Genomic DNA, 25,768 nt, shown 5'->3' on the forward strand with positions numbered 1-25,768 from the left:
ACACTAGTAATCAGTGGTGAGATGCCCTGCAATTGAGTGTAACAAATGTTGAAACAAAGAGGAAAAAGATTTACCCAGGAGCAGGTAGAATAGGCCAAGCACCAACACTTGAGACTATATTCTGTACTCACTTTACAAAAATAATCTTCTTGACTCGGGGTCAATATAACAGGTGTATTGAAGGACGACCGATTGGTTTGTAAGGCGCATTCACAGTGTAGCTGAATCTCAACTCTAAGAGGTAGCCAGCGGATACACAGAAATGGGACAGGGAAGTACCTAGACAGTGAAGATAATGTAATCAGTAACAATAACAGGTCGTATTTAAAATTTATGATTCTAAAGAACACTTTACTATCCATTTTCATTTGTTCCTTATGACATACGGGACAGGCAGGTGGGACACGTGTCCCCATTTTGGACTGGAGAGCTGAGGTTCCGAGAGGTATCTGTTTGCCTTAGTCTCGTAGCCAGGGAGTAAACAGCACACTTCTCCGCAGGAAGCTCTCTGGTCCACGTGGGAATTCAACCTTGGCCTCATTATCAGCGAGCTCTCTCGCCAGCTGCTTACTTACCTGATGCAGGTATAAATACTATTAACTCACTTTTCAAAGGCCTTTCCTCTTCTAATAGATTAAGTTCCAGTGAGCTTCCTATCCACCCCCTCCTCAGTGCTTGCATCTGAACTTCCCCTGCTGTCTCTCAACGTCTGTCTCTCTAGAAGGCGGAAATGCCTTTGCCTCGGGCAAGGGTGCCTTCTACAGCACCACATGGAGCTGCCAGGAGCTCGTACCTTGGAAACAGCACTTTCCGTTGTTTTGACTCCAGATAACAACTTACAAAGTCACTCAGGGAAGCATGGAAGGGGTCAAGCAGGAAAGTGATGTGATAAGATGGGACAGTGTGTAGGGCAAGTGAATAGTTGAAGTAAAGGAGGGAGAAGAGGAAAGAAAAAGAAGAAGCATCGTCATCATCGTTATCATCAACATTATCATCATCATCATCATAATCATCATCAATGTTGGCTTTTCTAGTCATCCAGCTTTTAGCTCGAATCACTCGAGTCCTCAGGGAGGCCTTATCTGTCCAAACTATCTAAAGTGGCCATCCTATTACCCTCTATCAGATTATCATCCTTTAATTTCTGCATAGCATCTGACACTCTGTTTTTACTACCTGCCCCCATCCCAGATTGACTATAAGGTCCATGAAAGCATGAAGCTTATCCGTTTTACTCACTGTTTTATCTACAGATATTATAACCACACTCATTAAATATTAATTTATGAATAAATGAGGGGTTGGGCTAAGTACGTAACCACTTTTAACAGGTTGTATCACTGAATCCTCACATTAACCCACAGGAAGCTGCTGCTTCTGTGTTCGCACCGCCGCTGTGGGTGCACGGCAAAGCTTTCGATGTGGAGTCTGGCGCCCAGAGAGACAAAGCCCTGGGGAGAGCACCGAGGACAAAGGGGAACCCTCCTGGCTTCTCTGTCACCACAGCCGACCATGACAGCCCTCTAAGAGTGATGGCCACTTCTTCACTTCGGCCTTCCCCAGCTCACCGACTCCAACACAGAAGCATCAGGGAAGGCAGCTCCGGGGAGCGACCTGCAGCCGAACCCAGCTGACCCAGGCTCATGTGACATGCACAGTGCGCTGTACTATGGATATGTCAGGCCTTATTTCTTTATGCTTTTATTGATCATATGTATTTAAGTTGATTCTATGAATTTGCTGTTTAAAATTGCTGCGCTCTCTCTCTCTCTCTCTCTCTCTCTCTCTCTCTCTATATATATATATATATATATATATATATTTACACCAGTATTTTTGGAGATAAATTCTTAGAAGTGAAATTACTAGGTCTAAGGATATATGCATTTCTAGTGTATACAGATGAGTCCAAATTGTCCTCCAAATGGTTGTGACAATTTACACCTTTTTCTGCCTTGCTTCCTTGTTAATGCTGAATGGTATTTACCAGTATGGCAGGAAATAATATCCTGCTTCATTTTGCATATCTTTATTAAAATGATTGACTCTTTCATATCTTTCATATGTCCAATGGGTTTATATTTCTTCTTTGCGTTTCCTGTTTGTGCTCTTTGCACTTTTTCTACAGAGTTGCTTGTCTTTTTGCTGTTGATTTTAGTTCTTTATCTTCTACGCACATTCCAAGTAAATATTTGCAAATATTTTCACTCAGCCTGTTTACCTTTTAATTAGGTTTATAATGTTTGACTTTCGTTTTTGTTAGGGTCATATCACTTTGCTTTATGATAAAATACTTCAAGGTGTGTTGGTGGGTTTAGTGACATTGTGATTTTATCGGTGTAAAAATTCCCCACTTCTAGAAAAACCACAGATGTGTAGATCATTCTGATGGCAAAGTTGTCCTAAACAAAGGAAAGAATTATAGCTATCCTGCTCTAAACAATCCAACTATCTTTTATTTTTTTTTCCCCCTTTGGAAAATCCACAGAATCCTAATTCTGAATACACAACTCTCTTTGAATGATTAACCAATTCACATCGAACTCTACCTGAAACTTCGTAGAGCCTGTTCAATCAAAGCATGCTCAAAACAAGGCCCGCAGCTATCACCACACCATCCCCTTTCTTCACGCATGGTAGTAGGCATTGCTAGTTTCCTCCAGAGCCCAGATGGAGCCTAAAAAGCTTTCTCTCTTTGCACGATTCCAGGGAGCTGCTACCTATGGGCCGGAATTGGTGTTAAGATAAAACCTGTTTTGCCACCCTAGTTCTAGTCCACCCGTCCATTTGTAGAGAAACAAACGAAGGCCCAAAGTGGGGATACGACTTACACAAGGATGCACAGCAGGATCGCTGCAAAACCAGAGCTTGGAACTAGCCTCCGGCCTCCCAGAGTCCCACCTCTTCTGCCCCCCTCCTGCAGACCAATCCCTTCATGAAGGGTTTGGTGAAGATCCTTTTCACGGAGTAAGTAATATATATAAATGGCTTAATCACAACAGCTGTCAGTAATGTACTAAAAGGCTCAGAGCTGGGTTAAGAACGGGACACGCTGGGCCATCAACAGTCTGTTAGGGGCACTGAAACATAAAGGCGAACATAGGAAAGAGGAAAGTCGAGGACTTGTCTCAGCGAGAGCTCCTATGGGATTGGATGAAATATCAAATAAGCTGCTTGTGGTGGGACTGGGGAGGGAGGGTGCCCTCAGCGAGCAGGCTCAGTACCTGCTGGTGGTCTCTAAGCTGGTGGTCTGGTGGACCTTTGTTTTGCAGAGTTGAACAATAACAAATCCTTGGGGAAAATAAAGGAGAGGCTAAAGGCTGACAAAAGCTAGCCTCCTTCTCTGTCCTCCCCCCAAGCATGCTAGCTCCCACACTACTACTGAACAAATATTAAGGACCAGCAATTTAAAGGATTGCTGTTCATTGGTCTGCTTTTGAGCACCAAGTCACTGATCCTCGGGGTGCACTCACATGTCTCTAACTAGCTCTGTTTTTGCCCTCTCTGAACTCTTAATCTTAATCTCTGCAAAAGTTTCCCTGACTCCCACCTGCCCATATTACCTGTTTCTCCTCTTGCTTATCACCTGCATCTTGACCAGGCCCTGAGAATAAGCCAGCTGTTATCGGGAAGCATCTCTCTGTGGAAGGACAACCTGCTTTTCCCGACCAGGCACGAACTGTGCCTTTTCCTTATTTGTGTGTCATGCAGCACCTGCATGACGCTATCATTCTCAAAAACATATCTGTTGATTAAGTGGCAAAAACAAACACACACACTTTCAAATAATCCATGGAGATCTCGAAAGCACACAGAGTTCTTTTCCTCAAAGGCTTATCTGATTGGATCCTGGATCATCCACAGAAGGATTCTTCCCAGAAAAGCATGACTCTGAATTTGCAGCCAACACTGTTTTTGTTTTTTTCACTGACTCTCATTTTATCCTACTATTATACATATAGTAGCAATCTGTTTCTATGTTCTCTCATACCTAAGGCTAGCGGCAATCCCTGGTCAGGCTCACAATGTAATTTATTTTATGCTCTATCATGAAGGATGGAATTAAGGAGAGTGTTGGGAAAGAGTGGGACAGGGGTATGAGAAGGATGAGGTGGTGGCTAATAGGAGTCCACTGATAAATGCAAATCTTTATCTAGAAGAGTGGTTCTTAAGGAAGGGGAGATTCTGGCCCCCAAGTAGTTTGCCAGACTAAACACAGTGCACCCAGTTAAATGTGCACATTCTAAAATCTATTCATTGTTTCCTGAATTTCTAATTTAAATAGGCATCCTGTATTTTTATTCGCTAAATCTGGCAACCCTACCCTAGGAGACACGTGGCAATGTCTTCAGGCTTTTTTGATTGCCACAGCTTGGTGATTATTAAAAGATAAACCGAGGCAGAGTTAAAGCTTTAAGGGTTTATTGGAGCAAAAATCAATTCAAATTGGGCAGCACCAAACGGGAAGTGGTTAGGAGAGCACCTCCCACAGGAACTAGGGCAAGACTTTCCTAGAGAAGATGTGGAGTGAATGCAAGGAAATTATCTGATTGGCTGCAACTTAAGCAGTTACCTTATTTAGAAAAGGCTAGTTGGTTGTTTGTGGTTGGTTTCCTTGGGTTTTCATTTCTTAACCCTGAGGCATTTGCAGGCTTCGGTTTTGGTATGCTTGGATCAGCCGCTAAGGCATTAGAACCACTCCAGGCTACTGGTCTCCTTATTGAATTGACTTAACAGGGAGCTACTGGCTCCTAGTAGGCAGAGACCATAGTTTCTGCTAAACATTCTACAACGCCCAGGGCAGTCCCCCCAAAGCAAGGAACGGCCTAATCCAAAATGTCAACACTGCCACTTCTGAGAAGCCCTGATGTAGAGGATATTTTTTAATCACTAAAAAGTACCTAGTATGACTAAAGTAGCACAGTAGGAAAACAATACGCATGTGTATGTACAAGCATATACATTTCCCTCCAAGAAAACATGTTAGCAAAGTTTCTTTCCTTTAAACCTACAAGCTATGATGATCTAGAGTTTATAAGGGTAATTTCTCCAATTTTTCCCTGGGTAGATATGGCAAAATTCAGATCACATTTAGGGGAAAATACTCAGAAATATTAAGTGATTTTCCAGGATCCCACCGAACCCTAAGGAAAACAGAATTAAAGCCCTTCAGCTCTCATCATGCTTGACAGGTTGACTGCAACCAGGTTTTAGTTTTCAAGAAGATATGCAAAGTTTTTTGCAATTGATTAGCACCCAGAAAGCAAGCGCCTCCTTTAACCTTGAGATGCAAATAGCCAAAGATTGTCAAGGGCTCTCAAGGGCTGGGGGATTTGATGGAAGATCAAATTCCCACCATTTCCAGGGCAATTAGTTTCCCAAGCAAAGTCACAGAAAGGTCCTGCCTGCTCGCCACAGCAGTAAAGCTGTAATAAGACTGCTTTATAAACTTGGACTAATTGGTCTGCAACCACTCGGCTGAGTTCATTACAGCTATCCCCATGTCAGAGAACACAGAAGGTGGGTAGAAATCATTTTCCTCCACCGCCACCAGGCACAAGGGTCTTTAATATTTCCTTCCTTGGATAACTAACTATACACAAATTCCAGTTCCCAAGGTTGGCATTGCTCTGTTAATTATTCATTCCAGCAGAAAGGAAAGGTCTGGAATTAAGTCAAATCTCTTCGCAGGTGCCTCTTAAAATTCCTCTCGAAGGTGAGTCTTAGCTTCAGAAAGGTTTAAAACAAGTACAACACTTTTATCCAATAGTTAAGGAAACCAGGGAGGAAGTTGCTGTCAATTACAGCAAGGACTTTGGAGCATAAGCTAAATTGATTTTGAAAGATCTGATTGCTGAACCACTTCCCTCGCCACAGCGGACAGGGCTGAGCCGAGGCTGGCTTCTCCAGATGTGCCACGGAGGTCAAGAGCCAGCCAGGCGGCCACGTCCATTTGGTGGTTCAAATGCAGCCTGTTGTCACGATGGCTTTTCCGCTCACGAATGTAGAAATGTCTGCATGTTTTCTGTCATTGCCTCAGCTCTCTGAAGGGAGGCACATCAGCTTCTTTCTGGGCCACTGAGTGGCCGGAGAGTCTTCCACTGGGAGACCCTGCCTGACAGATAAAGCGTATGACAACCCCAGACTCCCCAGGGCGTTCATCGTGATGGTTCCCTTCCTCTGGCACTGATGAGGCTTTATGTCATGCAAGCTGGCAGGCTGCTTCTTCAGATCAGCCAAAGGACACTGGTCACAAAGACCTGCCTGGAGAGAATGTGGTCAGCCAAAGACGCTGGTGGAATCCTCGCTGGCAGGGCTAACTCCCAGCTGAACAGCTCGGCACCAGCCTCCTCACCTCTTCACCTTTTCAGCTTCCTACTAACCTTTCATGAAAAAGGCAGGGCTGATAAGTGGAAGCCAGGCCTTATGAAGGTTTCTGCCCTCCTTACCAATCTGGGGTGCTTGTAACAGTAAAGTGTGGTTGTTAAAAACAGAGCTCAAGTCTCTGCCACTTGATTAGCTTTGTAACCTTACATGAGTTACTTTTTAACTGTAGTTTCCTCATCTATAAACATAAGATAATGATACTAAGACAGCAAAGAGTTGTAGGGAGCAAAAAAATGAACCACTGGCAGCAGGTAAGGGATCAATGATTATGACCTTGAATGATGGTGTTGGTGGTAGTGGGGCTTCCCCTGTCAATCAAAGTCAAGGGCAAATTCAAGCCTTTAGGCTCACTCTACAATATCAGAAGGGAAGGGAAGGAGGGACAAAGGAAGGAGGGACTCTAAGTTGCCTCATTCCCTTGTTTGGCCTCTGTTGCATTCTAAAACTTCCCTCCAACCCCACCCAGTCCCAGTGGCCTCCTCCTGCCCTGTTTTTTTTTTTTTTTTTGTCAGAAATCTATACTACCCCATTGCCCTTAACTCAGAAAGCACCCTCATGTGCACCCTGGCACACATTAAAGTCCCGCTGCCCATTACATCAAAATACCCGCTATCTCTGTTGTCCCTGCCTCCTCTGTAATTACAGCATATGCCCCGAACCAGCCCTGGGCATGGGCAAGTCACACAGCTACCTTCCAAGGGTGATGTGAAGATTGCCAGAAAACCATTCTTGTCCAAGGACCTCCCCATACTGGTCTGCTGGCAAAGTCTTCCTTTTGTCCTTACTGGCCTAAAATATCAAGTCTGAAATTTCAGTTTAGGCAACACCATCCCCATATGGGCTACTATAGACACATTCACTTACTATGTGAGAGGTGAGGGAAAGCTACTTCCCTTACTAGGTACCCAGGAGGTCATTCGTTCTCAAAAATTGATCAGATCAGTGCATTGAAAAGAGAACTGAGTGAGAAAGTTGGGCCACAGGAGAGGGAAGTTCTGATGGGATCACAGAGAGAAAATATTTTACTGAGTAACAGAATTATTGGGGAAAGAATGAGGGTTTGACGTCCAAGAACATGGAAAGTAAGATGCCTGAGATTGTAGGGCAGGGATACAGGAAAGGCCAACTTATAAAGTCATTATTTGAGGTTACCTGAAGCACCTGAAGTAGCGAATGTAATTTGTATTGACTTCCACAGATGCCATTAACATTGGCATCTAACTCTCCCATGCCTTCACACGTAAAAATAAAAAGAGGGAAAGAGGTAGGCAGATATATTAGGATACCAGCCCTTCCCTCCAAAACTCAGTGTTTTGAGAGAGAGAGAGTTATTACTTCTCATTTTCATGGTAGTGTAGGATGCAGTCACTCAGGTACCCGGATGCTTCCAGTGGGTTCTCTCCTTGGATCTGGTCAAGAACAGAAAAGGAGGAAGCACAGTCCAGAGACAATATCACTTCAGATTACATTACATTGGTGGGAGTAAGTCACATGGCCCAGACTTAATGCAAAGGGACTGGAGGAGCAGCTCAGTATGTGGCCAGGCAGAGGAGAAAATGGACTGGGCTGCATGCACCTAGTCTCTACTATAGTAAGTGACGTTAATTTTAGCACCTAGTCTGTTCCACATTTGGTTTTCCCTTCGTTCACATAATATGTAATGTAGACATGACTAGACTGAGCAAGATTCAGATTCACAGGAGTCAGAGGAATCACCTTTCCCTAGACCGGCCCATCTTTGGCAGGTTTTCTGTCACTTGCTGTTCCCTGACCATGGCAGACATAGCTAATGAACCATGACATTCTTCCAGTCGTGGCCTCCCGGTCCTTCTCAGTGTAGAACTACAGGCATTCACGATGAATAGATCAGAGTCGGCCTACAAAACAGAACGTATTTTCATCCCTGATTCTTTCCACCTGTTATGTTTTATAGACGAGGAAACTGAACATTAGAGGAGTAGAATAAAATCATTCACTCACTGAAAAAGTTATATTTTTGTCCCTACGATATAATAGGCATTATGCTAAGCTCCGACAATGTTACTTCAAACAAGATATAGGCTGCCTTCAGGAACTTAGAATGGGAAGCCAGATGAGAAGGCAGATAATTACAATACGGTGTGACAAGTGCTAAAAAAGAGGCAAGGACAGGATGCTATGGCAGAACATGACAGTGACAGCTAAACTACTCTTGATGAGGGTTAGGCAAATCTTGCTGGAGGAAGATCCATCTGTGCTAGTCATGAAAAATGAATAGACTTTAGCCAACTGAAGGACAAAGCTGAGAGATAACATTTCAGGCGGAGAAACCAGCCTGTGCAAAGAATAAAGGTGAAAATGAGGATGATGTATATGGAAAACTACAAGAAATTTAGCCTGACTGGAACCCGCAGTGCAGAAAGACAGAAATAAGGGTGTATCACTTAGCTAACACTGTGTAACAAAAAACTCCCAAACTCGGATGCTTAAAATAATAACAGTATCATTACTGCTCATGAGTCTACGGGCCAGCTGAGCAGCACTAGCTTCCACTAGGCTCATTTAAGTATTGAGAGCCAGGCAAATAACTCTCTCTCACATGGCCGGGCACTAGCGAGCTGCAGACTGGTTTCGGATAGTCCTGGCTGTGACAGCTGGGCTCTCCTTCGGATAGTCTTTCGTCCTCCAGCAGGCTGGCCTGGCATCGTCCACATGGCGGTGGCGGGGTTCCAACAGAGAGAGCAGAAGCACTCCAGACCTCGGAGTTGACACAGCGCCACTTCCAGTGCATTCAGCAAACCAAAGCAAGTCACAGGACCGCCCAGAGACAAGAGGTGAGGAAATATACTCTACCTCTTGATGGGAGAAGATACACAGTCTTTTTGCAAAGCATATGGATACAAGGAAGAAGAATTTAGGTTTTGTTGTTGTTGTTGTTGTTGTTGTTGTTGTTGTTGTTTTTAATCGACCTATCACCAAGGGAGAGTAGTGGCCAGAAGTAAAGGTCCAAAACTTAGAAAGTCTTATTTTTCAAACTTACTGTTTGGAGAGGCCATGGAGAGCCACGGAAGAGTGACATATTCAGACACAAACTTTAGAAATGTGTGCTTTCAACCCAAAAGATTTGATAAAAGCCTGGATCATAGCCACAACAGATGGATTGCACAAGAGAAAACTACAGGTACTACCTACCAGGGTGAAAGAGAGGGAAGCACTTAAGTTTACACTGCTGGTGAGTAGCAGAGCTAAGATCGAAGCCAGGTCTTCTCCATCTCAACCTGATGCTATCACCATTCTTCCTCTGGGTACAGTATTTCAAGATCGGGGATTTTCCCATCCCTCCCCTCTCAGTTGCAGCATTTCCTTGGCTGCTTTCTAAATCCATTACCAGGAAACAGGGACACCAAAGCCATTCTAAGAATGAAAGTCATTGAGATATGAAGCCCCGCTTTATCACGGCTAAGCGGCTGTGATAGAAAGCCTTTAGGGTAATAACAGTAGACCCTGATAACTAGCATGTCTACCTGGTATAGCTTAGAGAATCATTAACCACTGTTAGATAAAGAAATCGGGGCTATTGCTTACCTAGGAGCTTGCTTCTCAGAGTCACTTGTGTGAAAAGCAGCTCAGTTAAAAATCAGCGCTTGCCATTAGGAGCATCCACCCTTTTGACTTTCAGTGTAGGACTCATATTTGAAACCAGTTTGTTTTCTCTGCCCACAGCACCGTAATGCTTTGGCACGACTCCCCCAGCCAGCTGTCTGCAGGCCGCAGTTCAATTTCAACTCTTCTACTGAATGACTTCTCTAGAGCTCCTCACAACTGAATAACACGGATGTCAAATAAATATTGCCTATATCTTGACTGATCATTGCAAACACACCCTCCAAATCTGATTCAAATCCACCTAAATTGATTTTGCAGGTCATGGTGACGAACAGAAACCACTGCTGTTTATTCCTGCTGAAGACTTGTCCCCATCTTCATACACTGCACCATCAAGCAGCTCAAAACTTTGTGACCACTGTTTCATTTAATATTACACCTGTGGAGCTGGGGCTTAGGTTGTATGTCCCCACTCCTTCCCCCCGCCCCTTCTCTGGTCCAGTGTGGTAGTCGATCCTCAAAAACAGCCTGGATAATTCCACCCAACCCTTGCATTGCACACCCTTTCGCAGCAACTCCCGCCAACAGGTAAAATCTGTTTCCTCACCTCCTGAATCTGGTTTGGCCTCATCACCTGCTTGAACCAACAGACTAAGGCATAAATGACACTAGGCAACTCAATAGGCTTTGCAGCTTTTGGTGTGGCTCTCCTGGAGTTACTGCCATGTTAATTAATGAGAGCCTGTCAGATACCAATAACAGCCTGCCAAGCCAGGCTGCTGGCGGATTAGACAAGAGTGTGTGTCCTGAGTCACGGGCACATAGGTGTTACGGCAGATGTTAATTTCTTGCCTCGCTTTCTACAGTAATCAGTTTCTATCTAGGTAAGGCTTGAATTAACTTAGTTATTTTTGCACATTTTCTTTTCAAGAGTAAGAGAACAGTTTTTACCTCTTTCTTGCTCATAATTGCACTAAAAACCTGGTGTGACGATGGCTAGCTGAAGTGTCTCAAATATGACTGCCATCTGGAGGACAGCAGTAGGGTTCTTCAAAAATCCTGTGCCCCTCACTGAGAGCAACGGTTCACTTTGTAATGCATTTTCAAGCAATGAGCAAAGAGAGTTCTTTGAATTCTGAATACTAAGTATAGTTCAAAAATCCAACTCATTGGAGCGCAGAAAGGAAAATCACAGGTCTTACAACAAAGTCGCTCTTCAGGTTCTCGGAATCACTTTAAAAAGACCAATTTTACCGTCTGCGTGCCAAAGCTGAGTTTTTGTCCTATGGCTGCTAACCACATAGGTCTCCATGGGTCACCGAGACATCAGAAGCAGAGAAACTGGGTGGCTGTAGCAGGAAAAACCTGTTCGGCTGGCGGAGGGCAGTGCAGCAGGTGGCAACCTGCTCCTTCCTTAGAGTCTTCTCAGGTTTACAAGGAAAAAGGGGTGCGGTAGGTGGACGGGGAGGGAGTGGGAGAGAAGGTGGGATGGCATCCTCTTGCCAAGACTGAGATAACAGCCCAAAAATCTGGATAGCCATTAGTATGTGTGTTCAGGGGGCTAACGCATCCTGACCACCCTCGGGAAATAGAAGAAACAGGGTCGGCCAGCCGTCTTTCTAAAGCATCCTTCCGAAACTCTGATGCATGCCCTTCTACTCGCCGAGACTGCGCCCCTATATACAGTACTGTGGGTGCTAGGGACTACGTAGAGAAAGAAGACAGAAGCCAGTAGCGCTCACAGTCAGGTGTTTTAGCTGGGGCGGTGGGGTGGGGAAGGTTATCCCTACCCTGGTTTTCTTTGGCATGTAGGTTGTCGCTTGCCAGTACTTGCAGTGAATTGAAGTCACTACGAAAGTTATTTTAATGATTACAAATTGTGACTCGATACTCCAGATTTGAGCAATGTCACATGGTTTTATTTTTTCTAAGCCACGTAAAATCCACCTTCCAGCCCCACGCAATAGCAATGAGGTCACGGAGAAGGCTGATATTTTTGTAGCTTCCATTCTCTGCCTTGGTTTGAAGAAGGGTGCCATTGCACTGGTGGAGCCGAGGAACCCAAGACTCCAGGCTGCCTGTCCTTCTTTGGATATGAATAGAAATTTCACCTACTCTTTGGCTCTGAGTCTACTGCAAGGAATACAACAAAGCATAAGCCAAATAATGAGCAATAATAGCCTGGTTGATGCCGAACCATGGTCGCTTCTCTGTCCTCCCATTTTTGGTAACTAACAGTGAAACTTCATTAATAGGAACAGAAAAAGCAAAGTAGCAAAGTCACTGACATAACTCGTTCATGCTTTCTTTGTCCGAGCTAGCGTGGCTTCTTAAGACAGTAAATTCCCAGGGAGTCATCACCAAATGTTTACTTTTCAAGATAATTACAAGAGGATGCACAACAATGCAGTTACTTATGATGATCCCTTCTAATAATAATTATCATCATCACCATCATAGATTGCCATTTATTGGGAGCTTATTTTGTGATAAGCCCTATGCCAAGAGCTGTACGTGCATGATCTCATTTTATCCTTAGAACAATGCATGGAAGTAAGCATTATTATCCCCATTTTCCAGACGTGAAAGATCAAAGCTCAGAAAGATTAAATTGCCCATTACCAGCTAATACATATATGAACTGAAATCAAGAACACATAGTCTGACTTGTAAGCTCAAGCTTTGAACTTCTGTGATACAGTCTCTCTACCACATACAGGATATGTCCAACTGCGGCTTAACTAAGGCCTCCACGATCTAGCTCTTGACCCACCTTCCGGACTTAGGTATTGCTACACAGTACATTTCAGGCCCATCAAGGGACTTACAACTCCCTGAACACACCCTGCTGTTTTACACCTCAGAGCCTTAGTTCGCATGGGTCCTTCTGCTGGATCACCTGATCCCCACCCCTTTTACTCAACCATCTCACACAAATCAGCTGAGACAGGAGCTCCCTAAGAAACCTTTCCCAATCCTCTCCCAGGGCTGGGTCTGAGTCCTCACCCTGTTGTCCCCGAGCACTCTAGGCATTGTCTATTGTTGTCATTACCATACTGTATTATAATGTTGTCTTTCCTGGTTTTTTTTTTTTTTTTTTTTTAGCTTCCTACTAGACTTTGAGCCCCTTCAAAAACAGAAAATACTTTAGATAGATAGATACTGATTTTTTGTAATCTCCAGCTCTTAATACATTCCCTATTAGTATCAGATAATCAATATTTGCTGACTTGCACTGTCAACAATGTTAAGTAAGTTTCCAGTGCTTATCTGAAAGTATTACCTATAGCTTTGGTGCGGAAAAAATGTAAAAAATGTTTACCATTTAGTTCGACCAATCTTTAGCATAAAGTCACTTACTAAAAGAGTAGAAAGAGACCTTAGAGAAAACTTGGTTCAGGGTGGTATACAGAGGAAAGGATCTGGGATGGGGAGCAAGGAACTGAGTGCGAGTCTCTCTTAGCTACTTTCCAGCTCAGGCAAACTTCTGACTTCCCTGTGCTTTGGTTGGCTCATCCACAGAACAGGGTGAATCATATCTTATCTACCACATGTGGCTGGTATGAGGATCAACTGAGATTGTATTTATGGATACACCTTGCTTACTGAAAACATTATAAAATAACATGTTTTTATTTTTACTTTTCACAGAGCCTGAGATACAGTAAGTGTTCAATAATTACCATTAAAATGACTTAATGATTAAACTCTTCATTTCCTAGTTGAGATATCAGAGATCAGATTGAATAACTTGCCCAAGGTCCCCTGCAGAGACCATAAGCTCATCAAAGCAAGAGTTAGTTTACCTCCAGCACCTAACAAGTGCCTGGTGCTGGAGGATACTCCATGAATGTTTGTAGAAGGAAGGGAGGGAGCAGCTAGGAGTGACCAAAAGCCCTAGAGTACTGATTCCCTGGCCATGGGTCCTTCCACTTGATCATGGCACTGGGTGCTGTTGGTCCATGGTTCTCAAAGTGTGGTCCCAAGAACCACCAGCACCAGCATTGATTTGGAACTCCTTAGAGATCCAGGTTCTCCCACTTCATCCCAGACCTGCTGAATCAGAACCTCTGGGGCTGTGACCCAGCAATCTGGGTTTTAAGAAGACCTCCAGGTGATTCTGATGCATGCCAAAGTTTGACAACCATTGCTGGAGAAAACTCTTCATTATCTGCTTATATATGAGAATAAATGGACAGAAAAAAAGGTAAATTCATTCATAACTTTTAAATAATTTACTCCCGAAACCTAATGTACATAATTTTCATTGGCATTTCTTACTAACTTGACACAGTTATGATACAAGGGGGACGCATTTCTGGAAAGACTGCATCAATAATGCAATATATTTTTGGTTAAAAATAACTGAATTACTGAATTACTTACTGAATTACTTTCTAAGTTTAGAAGACTACATGACCATTGTTAATATATGGATAATATTAAGATTTGTAATGACACTTACATAGTGTTAAGTATGTATCAGACACCATCTCAAGCACTTTTCCTATCTTAACATTACTCAAAACAGTCCCACGAGACAGATACAGTTTTTATCATCCCCACTTTACAGAGAAAAAATTGAGTCCTGTAGAGGTTATGTAATATGCCAAGAGCCACACAGTCTGGTAGAGCCAGGATTTGTAACCAGGCAGCCTAGCTCCAGAATCCATGAGATTAACCACTGTGCTACACTATAAATCACCCATAATGTAGAGATAATCGCTGACTGCTAATATTTACTGAGAATTTAGTATTTTTCTCCAAGTTGGTAAATACATACACACACAAACACGCACACACACATCTGTGTATATACATATATATTAGATATACACTTATATGTAAGATATTGATAAACATATTTACTTGCATGTAAATAATTTTAACATAGTTTTTTAATTTTTTCACTTATTTTTATATTTTTTACAAATATATTTCTTTATAATTTAAAAAAGTCATATGTTGCTGTAAACTAATTTTCTTATTTAATAATATATTGTAGGGGGAGGGGGAAGATAGACGGGAGAAAAATTAAAATCATGTCTTCAATTAAAAAAATAATATATTGTAAACACATTCCGATATTATTACAATTCCAAAACAATTGTAAAGGACCTCTGTGTCCGCACTCGGCATAGAGGGAAGGAGAGGCCCGGCTGTACTGATGCAGGCTGAACTAGACCCACGCTGCATGTGCAGGGAGGACACAGGCTGGTGGTACGAAAGTTTCAGGTCACTCCCTCTTCGTGTGCTGGGGCGGGGAGCAGATCTGGATGATGAAACAATAATTCCCAAAGTCAAAACGATGCTGTATACAGGGGTGGGGCCTTCTTATATTTGAAGTAGATGTTAAACGTGAAATTGGAAAATAAAAAATAACTATAAACGGGCATTATTTGGAATAGTGAAAGACTGGGAACAGCTTAAATGTTCACCGGGAGGGAGCTGGCTGCATCAGTAATAGTGAATGCCTGCAGTGGAGTTCTCTGAGCTGTAAAAAAAAAGCTCTCAAGGTATAACAATGAATCAGAAAACAAGGCAGAGAAAAGTGATTTTAATAAGCCTCTGCTTAAATACATATATGCTTATATATACATTGTGTGTGTATAGTGCTTATATATATATTTAGAACAGAATGTTACCTATCGAGGAGAAAGGGAAAAGGGTAGAGGGGATAACATGAGAAACTAGACTTCTGAGAATGTAATTTGATTTGTAGATTTGACTTTCAAGCATATGAATGTTTAGATGATCAACTAACAAAATAAAAATAAAAGCACTCCCCATGAAACAAAAACTAACAGCGTATTGAAAGGAATTATTTCACATGATATTTAAACATAGCGATATGACTGTATGTGCCTATGGAGAAAAAGAGCAGCAAAAACTATCTTGAACTCCTTTTTATAATCATATTGTTAGTAATACTGCTACTATTCTGAGACTATTATGGTAGGATAAAGCAAGTAATTGTTAATGTTCTTAGGAACCGAGATTTTCAGAATAAAAGGAACCGAAGAATTTAAGTAATACCTTGTAATATATGAACTCATGATGTCTTGTCACTTTAAAAAAATGTTTTTTTAAAAAAGTATTTCCAAGCTCTTTCCGCTGAAAAGTTCTAAAAACAATCATAAATGCAATAGTAATAAACACTGCTAACCTTCAGATAGCAGCCTCTCAATACTGTTTCTTTGGCAAAATGGCTGACTCAAGGCTGGGGCAGGAAATGCAGAAGACAGCCTGGATATTTTATAATAAAAAGCAAGGAAGCAATTAAAGAAGTCTGGTGCTATGTCAAAAGGACTCGGGAGCCGTAATGAAAAACCTCTCCCCGGCCAAAGGTGGGATAATTTGAGCATTAATAAGAATAACAACTGTAATTGAGTCAAACAAGTCAATTGTATTAAACTCCATGAGTTCATTAAAAAAAAAAAAAAAAAAGACCTGCTCATTTTTGAAAGATGCTAGGAACCAACTTATTATTCTGAATATTGGTGACTAGAGAGAGGCTCAAGCATTTATCCTTGTTCTCAGAGTTTCCAAATAATTGATGAGGGAAATTTTTCTCCTTGGAAAAGAATTCCAGTTGAATGAAGAAGGAATGATAGAATCAGAACGAGGCCATTTTTGCAAACCCCAAATGAAATAACAGATCTAGGCAATGACCATCAATGGCAGCTGACATTACCACAGAGAAAGACAAGCCACCCTGGGTGCCTCCTGCTGGAAATCCAGTAACGCCTGGGTCTCTTTCCTGGGGCTCCGCAAACAAAGTGCCACAGATTGAATGGCTGAAACTATAAATTTATTTTCTCACAGTTCTAAAGACTTATTAATGAGACAATTAAGAAGTTTAAACATTGACTAATTCTGAATTTTTTTTACAATATTAAGGAATTTTGTAGTTATAGTTTTAAAGCAGTACTGTCCTTTGAAGACACCTAGTGAAATATTTATGAGTGGGGTATATCAGGGATTTATTTTAAAATGATGCTATGGGGAAGGAGGCAGAGAGAGTATAGATGAAACAAGAGTGGCAATAAGTTAACGATAGTTACCTGGGTGATGGGTACATTGGGCTTTGTTATACCCTTCTCGCTACTTTGAGGTATGTTGAAGTTTTCTTTAAAAAAATTTATAAACATGTAAATGAATGAATGAATGAATGAATGGAGGAGTCATGCCATGCATCCTTCTAGGCAAGGGCAAAACTACTGAAATGAAAACAGGGAAAAATAACGTATTAAGGGGCGTAATCAGAAGTAAAATGAGAGTGGCAAGTAATAGCAGCTACCCCTTGTAAGCACCTGCTAAGTTCCAGACTGGTACGAGGCGACATTTTCCAACTGTATGTGTAGTCACAAATCTCTACTGCTTTTCACCTTTATTACACTCCTGGAGCAGGGGGGAAATTGGGTCATTTTACAAATAGGGAATCCCAGACTTAGAGATGACTGAAACCACAAGCTGCTAAGGACCCCAGAGAAACCAGCATCCAGGACTTTGTTCTACAAATTGTTTGACTTTTCCATGAGCTCGCTCTGACTCTGGAGTCCAAAAGGGAATGAAATAAAAGCAGAAACTTAAGTTGAGGGACAGTGGCCTCAATCTGGAAATAAACATTGCAGTTTTTTTTCTTTGTCCTTAAAGAAATTTGTTTTAGGAGTTTACATTGCTTTATTCTCCATTAGTGCTTTTTATTAAAAAGGGAAGGAAGGAAGGAAGGAAGGAAGGAAGGAAGGAAGGAAGGAAGGAAGGAAGGAAGGAAGGAAGAAAGAAAGAAAGAAAGAAAGAAAGAAAGAAAGAAAGAAAGAAAGAAAGAAAGAAAAAGCATTTGAAATAGTCCTTATCCAACAAAAGTTCTTGCAGTCCCATTTCTTCTGCAGGTTCACTTTTATAGTAATGGATATCAAACCTTCTCTTTATCCCCATGATGACAGATGTTGGGCTGTGACGCCAAGAAGAAAATATGAAGGAAAGAGAGAGAGTGCGGGAAATGTGCACACGGTCTTCATCTTCTGCTATGAGTTTCTAGGTATTCCTCCACGGCAAAATGAAATTCCTCAGATATGACTCACATGCACATGGTATCTCAAATTAAATGGCATCCATCTTTTTTCATTCGGAGGGTATGTTCTTCTTAATAATGTGGGGGAAGTAGTACACTCCATTTTAGAAAGATTTCTATCAAGGCAGATAAAAATAAAAGTTTCAGCCCATGAAGCTGAAGCTTGGCTGGCCCGCCGTGCTGTAGGCATCACCCGAGCCCCCGGAGCCTCCGCTTCTCTTTCTGCCCAGATTTTTACCTCCGTTGTGTATATTAGGGAAAGAGTTGAGGAGAAGGTGGGCATTGATGACTTGTCCTCTCCAGAATCATCTTCTTGACTGCCCCTTCAAGCTACTTGTCCTCTGGCCACTCCTCTCTCTACCTTGACGAATTTGCCTCAAGACCGAAGGATGTGGTTTCGGAAAGGGGTGCCAAAGGGCCTTTTGGTCTGGCCTTTCGTTCATGAAAAGACGAAAATTTGCCTTTAAAGTTATATCTAAATGAGGTTTTACATAAAAAGATACAGTGATAAGTTCACAGGACTGGAAGATAAGGATGTTTGCCTTGCAACCCAGACACATATCCTATCCCCGAGCTACAGTGTCTGTATTAGGCAATTTGTATAGTGTGTAATTACTAAAACCATGAAGAGCACAGTTTATTGCATATATTGTGTGCATGTGTGTTGCAAAGCATTAATTTGGTATACGTAAATGTTTAAAGCATCCCACAGTACCTCGCAATTACCTTGTTTTGTAATTTCTTTAATTTTTAATGTACTGGTAGCCTCAAAAAATAGAAATGGCCCTGGCCTCTCTCAATGTCTTAAAGGCCTTGAGAAAAGGAAGAGGAAGGGGAAGTGTGGCAATAACAGTCACAGCAACAGTTAACATCTACTGTTCTGTATACTAGAAACTAATAAAAATAAATGTAACACACACACACACACACACACACACACAACCAGTCAACATCTACTGAGTGCTTTTATGTGCCAGACACAGCCAAGTATCCTAATTTAAGTCACATTAATTAACACATTACTTAACATGTACTAATTCATTTAATCCTCCCCTATAAGGTAGGTATTATTTCCATGTTACAAATAAGGAAAGTGAAGCACAGCTGATAAGTAGCTGTATATCTTACTTCGGTGAAGAGTTGTAAGAAGCATAAAGGAATTATAGAGAATGAGGGAAGTAGTATAAAACTATTTTAAAACTCTGTGCTTAAAGGGAAATGCACCTAAGAGGTTAAACCCTTCATAAAGCGAGTTTCCTTCCTGGAAGACCCTGGTTCCTATCCTTGTTTCTGCAGCCTCATATACTCATATGAGAGGACCATATTCCTCTCTACCACTGTCTGGAAAATTCCATGCTTCCTCACAGGGCTGTTCTTGCCTCAGGCCATCCCTCCTCCCCAGCCAGGTGATGTGTTCCCCACAGATGAAAAATCTCAAAGTCTGATTACTCAATCTAAAATAACACTCAAAAATTTGGTGGGGAGAGGGGTAGGAGGTAAGGGGATATAGGTACTCCTGGTATCTTTATTCTATCTTGGTCTGTCAGTAACTGTTGGATCTACCTGTATCTTCCGAAGATTAACATTAATTGTCAGAGGAAGTTAAGTCTAAACCAACCCATAGGGATGTAGAGAGAATCATCCCTAAAAGCTTCAGAATTTGCAAATTTATCTTCTACAACAATAGATTTAGTGCTTTGGATTATTGTGGTTCATTTTTGGTTCACTGTCTCCTTCCTCTTGAACTGGGTTGGTTCCCTTGGGCAAACCACTGTCCTCCCCATAACTTCCCAGGATAAACAGGAAGGAGATGGGAGGGCTAGAGTCCAAAGGCTTAAGTCTTCCAGCTCTACTACAATGTAAATAAAGTCTGAGATTTTTTTAAACACACTTCCTCTATTTTCCAAGTGATCGGTAAACTGTGGCTAATATTCTTTGGTCACATTTTACCCTAGCACCAAAAGTATTTGTCGAGAGTTCCCTGGGGGCTTGGTTGTTATTAAACACCATGTAACTACTTTCTTAGAGCCAAGTACCTGGGCAAGGCCCTTCACCAGCTAGCTGGTGAGAAATGTTCTGTTAATGCTTTATTATGGTAAACATTACTTGGGGCTGGCCCCAAGTACAGGGATAAATTGGTACTATAAACAATTCAGAGGCAGTTTTTAGAATAAAAGCTCTATGACTTGCTCACATTACCCAGAATAACAAGTTTCCAAAGTACTTTTTACACCTACCACACTGTTTCAATTTCACAATAACACAGAAAGGTCGTTAGACTTGGCATTATTACCTACATTCAACAGACCAGGAAATTGAGACTCAGAGAGTTTAAGTGATTAGGCAAGGCCACGAAGCTAACGAATCTCAGTGTGTTTTTGGGCATCTTAGTCCAACTCTTGCCAAAGCATTGAAGTTCGACTTCTTTATATCTGCAAAACATTTCACAGTTATTCCCTCTAAGGTATAGCTCCACAGGCATCTTTTTAAACTCATTTAACCCCTGTGATGGTTAATGTTATATGTCAACATGACTGAGCTAAGCAATGCCCAAATAGCTGGTAACACACTATTTCTGGGTGTATATGTGAGGGTTATCATTTGAATTGGTGAACTGAGTAAAGCAAATGGTCCTTCCCAGTATGGACGAGCCTCACCCAATTAGTTGAGGGCCTTTCTAGATCTCTCTCTCTCTCTCTGTGAGCTAGGACATCCATTGTCTGCCCTCAGACATAGACACTCCTGGTTCTCCGGCCTTTGGACTTGGACTGGGACTTTGCCATCGCCCTCCCTCTACCACCTCTTTTGGTGGGTTCAGCATGTGTTAATCAATAATACAAGTCTGAGATTCGGATTGATCTCTGAGACAAAAGCGCTCAAATGGTTGGAGACAAAGATTCTTTGTGGAAACCGGGTGCCAACAATAAGTCTAATCATTATTATTGACATTAGGAATAACTCCTGAGAGTTATGATTAATCTATTTTCAAAAAGGTACCCAAGCAATTCATTGGGGGGAAAAAAATAATCTTTTCAACAAATGGTACTGGGACAACTGGATATCCACATACAAGAATAAAGTTGAGTCCCTACCTCATACCATATACAAAAATTACCACAAAATGGATCAAAGACATGAATCTAAGAGCTGAAACTACAAAACATTTAGAAAATATAGAGGTGAATCTTTGTGATGTTGGATTAAGCAATAATTTCTTGGATAGAATAAATAAAGCACAAGTAACCAAAGAAAAAATAGATAAGTTAGACTTCATTAAAATAAAATTTAAAAATGACACCATCAAGAAAGTGAAAAGATAACCCATAGAATGAGAGAAAATACTTGCAAATCATATGTCTGATAAGGGCCTTATATCCAGAATAAAGAACTCTTACAACTCCACAGTAAAGAGACAAATAATTCAATTAAAATATGGGAAAGGACTTGAATAAACAATTCTCCAAGGAAGATATACAAATGGCAAATATTGTAAGCCTACAAAAAGATGTTCACCATCACTAACCATCAGAGAAACACAAATTGAAACCTCAGTGAGATACTACTTCACACTTACTAGGATGGCTATAATCAAGCGTTAACACGGATGTGGAGGAATTGGAACTCTCCTATGTTGCTGATGGGAATGCAAAATGGCGCAGCCACCTTGGAAAAATCTCTGGCGGTTCCTCCAAAAGGTAAACACAGAATTACCATAACACACAATAATTCTACCCCTAGATATATACTCAAGAGAATTGAAAACATATGTCCAAACAAAAGTTTGTACACAAATGTTCAGAGCAGCATGATTCAAAGTAGCCAAAAAGTAGGAAGAAACATACATCATTCAAACGGACATCAACTGATGCCGGGATCAACAAAAAAATCCGTATGATAGAACAATATATAGCCGTAAAAAAGAAATGAAGTCCTGATATATCCTACAAATAGACAAACCTTAAAAACAGCCTGTTTGGTGTAAGGAGCCAGACACAAAAGGCCACATATGATACGATTCCATTTATATGAAATGTCCACAATAGACAAATCCAGAGAAACAGAAAGTATATCAGTGGTTGCCAGGGGCTGGAAGGAGATGGGGAAGGAAAGTAACTGCTAGCAGATACAGGTTTTTGGGAGAAGGGGGGATGATGGTAATATTCCGGAATTAAATAGTAGAATGGTTGCATATCTTGTGACTATACTAAAAACCACTGAATTCATACTTTAAAAGAGTAAATGTTATGGTATGCAAATTATATCTCAAGTTGCTTTTTTTTTTAAATAAATAACTTCCAGCTTCTGATAGGTGCTACACTAAAAAAAACAAATCATTCAGTGCTAAGGTAGCCAAGTGAGAAAGGAACAATGCTCAGAAAATCACCAGGGAGGTCAGACTGGTTACGACTCTAAAAGTATTCCACAAACACTCTTGTCAGTGTCCACAGGACCTGCATTCATGCTTTATTCCAGAACTCCCCGCAAAATGAAACTGTGTCCTTAGAACCGAGCTGGTCTCATTCCCATTCACCTCCAGCTTGCCATCTTTCAGGTGTTTCCTCTTTAGTAACAGAAAGTCAAACTTATGACTTGTTCTTAAATGATTGAATTCGATTCGGCTCAACAGATTTTATTCAGCACCTGGGACATGCCAGACACTTGCTAGACCCAGGGGATCAGCTGTGATCAGGAGATGGACACTCCCATCCTTGATGAAACTTATATTCTAATATTACAGAGATTAAAAAATGTGCTGGTTCTTCTTCAATGGCCCACCCACCCCAAGTCCATTTGATGGCCCTTTCTGATCTGCCTTGCATTCTGGAGAGGTGAGGTTGACCTCTGTGAATCATATCACCCAGGCTCTCTTGTACTGGCAGGAAATTAGGCAGCAGGAAGAGAGGGATCAGGCTATTTCCTCTGCTGTTCTCTTCCTGCCTCAGCACCATAATTGTGGCAGAAGGTTTCAAATACTAAATCTCCTGTAGGACACACCTTCATCCATAGTGCCAGATCTCACCGGAAACTCTATTTTCTCCTATTGTCTTTTCATACTGCGGTACGTGTAGATTATCTGCAAAGATGGCTACAAATGATTCATCTCAACTCTTTATGTGTATGCTGCTCCTGCCGTTAAAAGGTTGTATCTATTTCACTTCCCCGTGAAGCTGGACTTGCCTTATGTTTTGTTTTGACCAGAACGTGGTAATTGTGACACTGTCAGTTCTGTGACAAGTCCTTAAGAGGGCAGGCACCTTCCACTTTGACCTTCTTGCGACCCAGCCACATATTAAGTGCTCAGGCTAAATTATTAAAAATGGGAGACTGTATGGAGAGAAAGAGAGAAAACCTAGCCCACCCCTCGCCATCCCAGCCACCCTAGCAGAGGCATCAGATGTGTGAGTGAACCCATTTCGGATCCTTATCCAGCTCCACCCGAGCTGTCCCAGCCAAACAGCCCAAGTGCGAAGTAGAGATCAGCCATTTCCTCCAAACCTCAATCAAAATGAATTGTGAGCAAAGAAGTGGGGGGTGTTTTTTAAAGTCACTAAGTTTGAGGGCAGTTTGTTATACGGCAATAGATAAGTAAAACTGACAGCAATGGCTCCCCATCACTGCCAGTCCCAGGTGCCTCGACAACCCTATTAGCCCTTCAGCCCTGACCTTGTCTCCATGATGGTCCATTCACTTCATTCTCTTCATTTAAAACCTCTGAGTTCTGTTTTCTGTTCTGTTTTGAGTTCTGCCTGATACAACAAGTAAGTAAATAAAGACAATCATAGGTTCCGGTTGGCGCCACAATGAAAATAAGCAGGCTGCTATGATAGGGAATCAAAGAATAGGAAGTTGTAATAACAACAGAAAAACAAACAATCCAATCAAAAAGTGGGCAGAGGACCTGAACAGACATTTCTCCCTAGAGGACATACAAATGGCTAACGAATATATGAAAAGATGCTCAACATTGCTAGCTATTAGGGAAATGAAAATCAAAACCACAATGAGATACCATCTGACACCTGTTAGAATGGCTATAATCAACAGAACAATAACAAGTGTTGGAGAGGATGCAGAAAAAAAGGAACCCTCACACTGCTGGTGGGACTGCAAACTGGTACAGCCACTATGGAAAACAGTAAGGAGGTTCCTCAAAAAACTAAGAATTCATCTACCATATAATCCAGAAATCCCTCTACTGGGTATTTACCCTGAAGACTTAAAAACTCATATCCGAAAAGATATTTGCACACCAATGTTCATAGCAGCATTATTCACGGTGGCCAGGACATGGAAGCAACTGAAGTGTCCTACGATAAATGATTGGATAAAGAAGCTGTGGTATATACAATGGAATATTACTCGGCCATAAGAAGAGATGAAATACTGCCATTTGTGACAACATGGATGGACCTCGAGACAATCATGCTAAGCAAAATAAGTCAGACAGAAAAAGTTGAAAACCACATGGTAGCATTTGTATGTGGGATATAAACCTAAAAGCAACAAATTAATAGGACAAACAAACAGAGACTCAGGGACATGGACAATAGACTAGTGGTTACAGGAGGAGAGGGAGGAAGGGGAGGGAGGAGGTAGACAGGGTAAAGGGGGTCAAATGTTGGAAAGACATCTAACTATGGGAGGTGAACACACAGTGTAAATATACATATGCCTTGCTGTTAAAGTGTACAGCTGAAACTTACTGGATTCGTTAAGCAATGCCACTATAAAAAATTAATTAATAATTAATTAATTAAAAAAAAAGAATACGGAGTTCCTCCCATACAACTGAATATTTGAAGTCGATGCAAAAATAAACAAAAAACAATGGGAATAGCTCCTTCCCTGCCATGCCTGACTTCCGTATCCCAATATACTTGAAAGTGCAATTTTGAGGGATGTGAGCCATACTGACCAAGAAGAAACAGGATTGAGAAAAGAGAGAGATGTTAGAAGAGACTTCTATATAAAATTATGAAAGCATAGGTTTATCTCGGTTAGTACTTCGAAATTAAGGAAACATTTTTATCAATCCCATTGGCAAAAATTCGAAAGATCAATAACATCTACTGCTGGTGAGGATGTGACAAAATGGGCTTTTCAGTATGTCGCTGGTAAGAGTGAGGACTGCTGTAATGTCTTCGGTATATAACATGCCAATATCCAGTTAAATAAAACACACACACACACACACACATCCTTCCCTGTTTCCACTTTTGAGAATTTTGAGAATCTATTCTAAACATCACATGTAAATATAGATGTACAAATATCTATTTTATGTAACACTTCACAGTAGCAAAAACAAAAAGTAGAAACCACCCGACTTCCCATCAATTAGAAAATACTTCAATAAATCATGGGACATTCATATTAAGAAATTACACAAGTACTGAAAAGAATGAGTTAGATCTATACTTATTGAACTGGAGGGATATCCATGACATAACATTAAGCGGATATTTTAAAAAGCAAGCATGATATATCGCAAAACCTACAAAAGTACACATGTATTTACATATATTTGCATGAGCACTGGAGAGGGTACATAACAGATTTTAAACAGGATTTCCACAGTGGGGTGAAAATTTAAAAAAAAAGAACTTTTCTTTATAGATTTTTGGATTGTTAAAATGAATGTACATTATCTTCATTTTTAATTCTCCTGTTCTGGCCCCTCCTTCCACCATAAGCGACAATGATTCAAATTTATTTCACCTT

General features: G+C 41.3%; 1 protein-coding gene across 1 annotated transcript in view; it reads right to left on the reverse strand.

Moving 5' to 3' along the window:
* Positions 1-25,768, reverse strand: part of LSM11 (LSM11, U7 small nuclear RNA associated) — a 137,048-nt gene that overhangs the window by 16,433 nt on the left and 94,847 nt on the right. Inside the window, exon 9 of the mRNA XM_036225031.1 lies at positions 132-279. The gene's annotated coding sequence lies outside the window, so the exon portion shown is untranslated. The remainder of the gene's footprint in view (positions 1-131; positions 280-25,768) is intronic.

This window comes from Rousettus aegyptiacus, unplaced genomic scaffold, assembly GCF_014176215.1.
Source record: "Rousettus aegyptiacus isolate mRouAeg1 unplaced genomic scaffold, mRouAeg1.p scaffold_m13_p_7, whole genome shotgun sequence".
In the NCBI taxonomy this organism is placed as follows: Eukaryota; Metazoa; Chordata; class Mammalia; order Chiroptera; family Pteropodidae; genus Rousettus; species Rousettus aegyptiacus.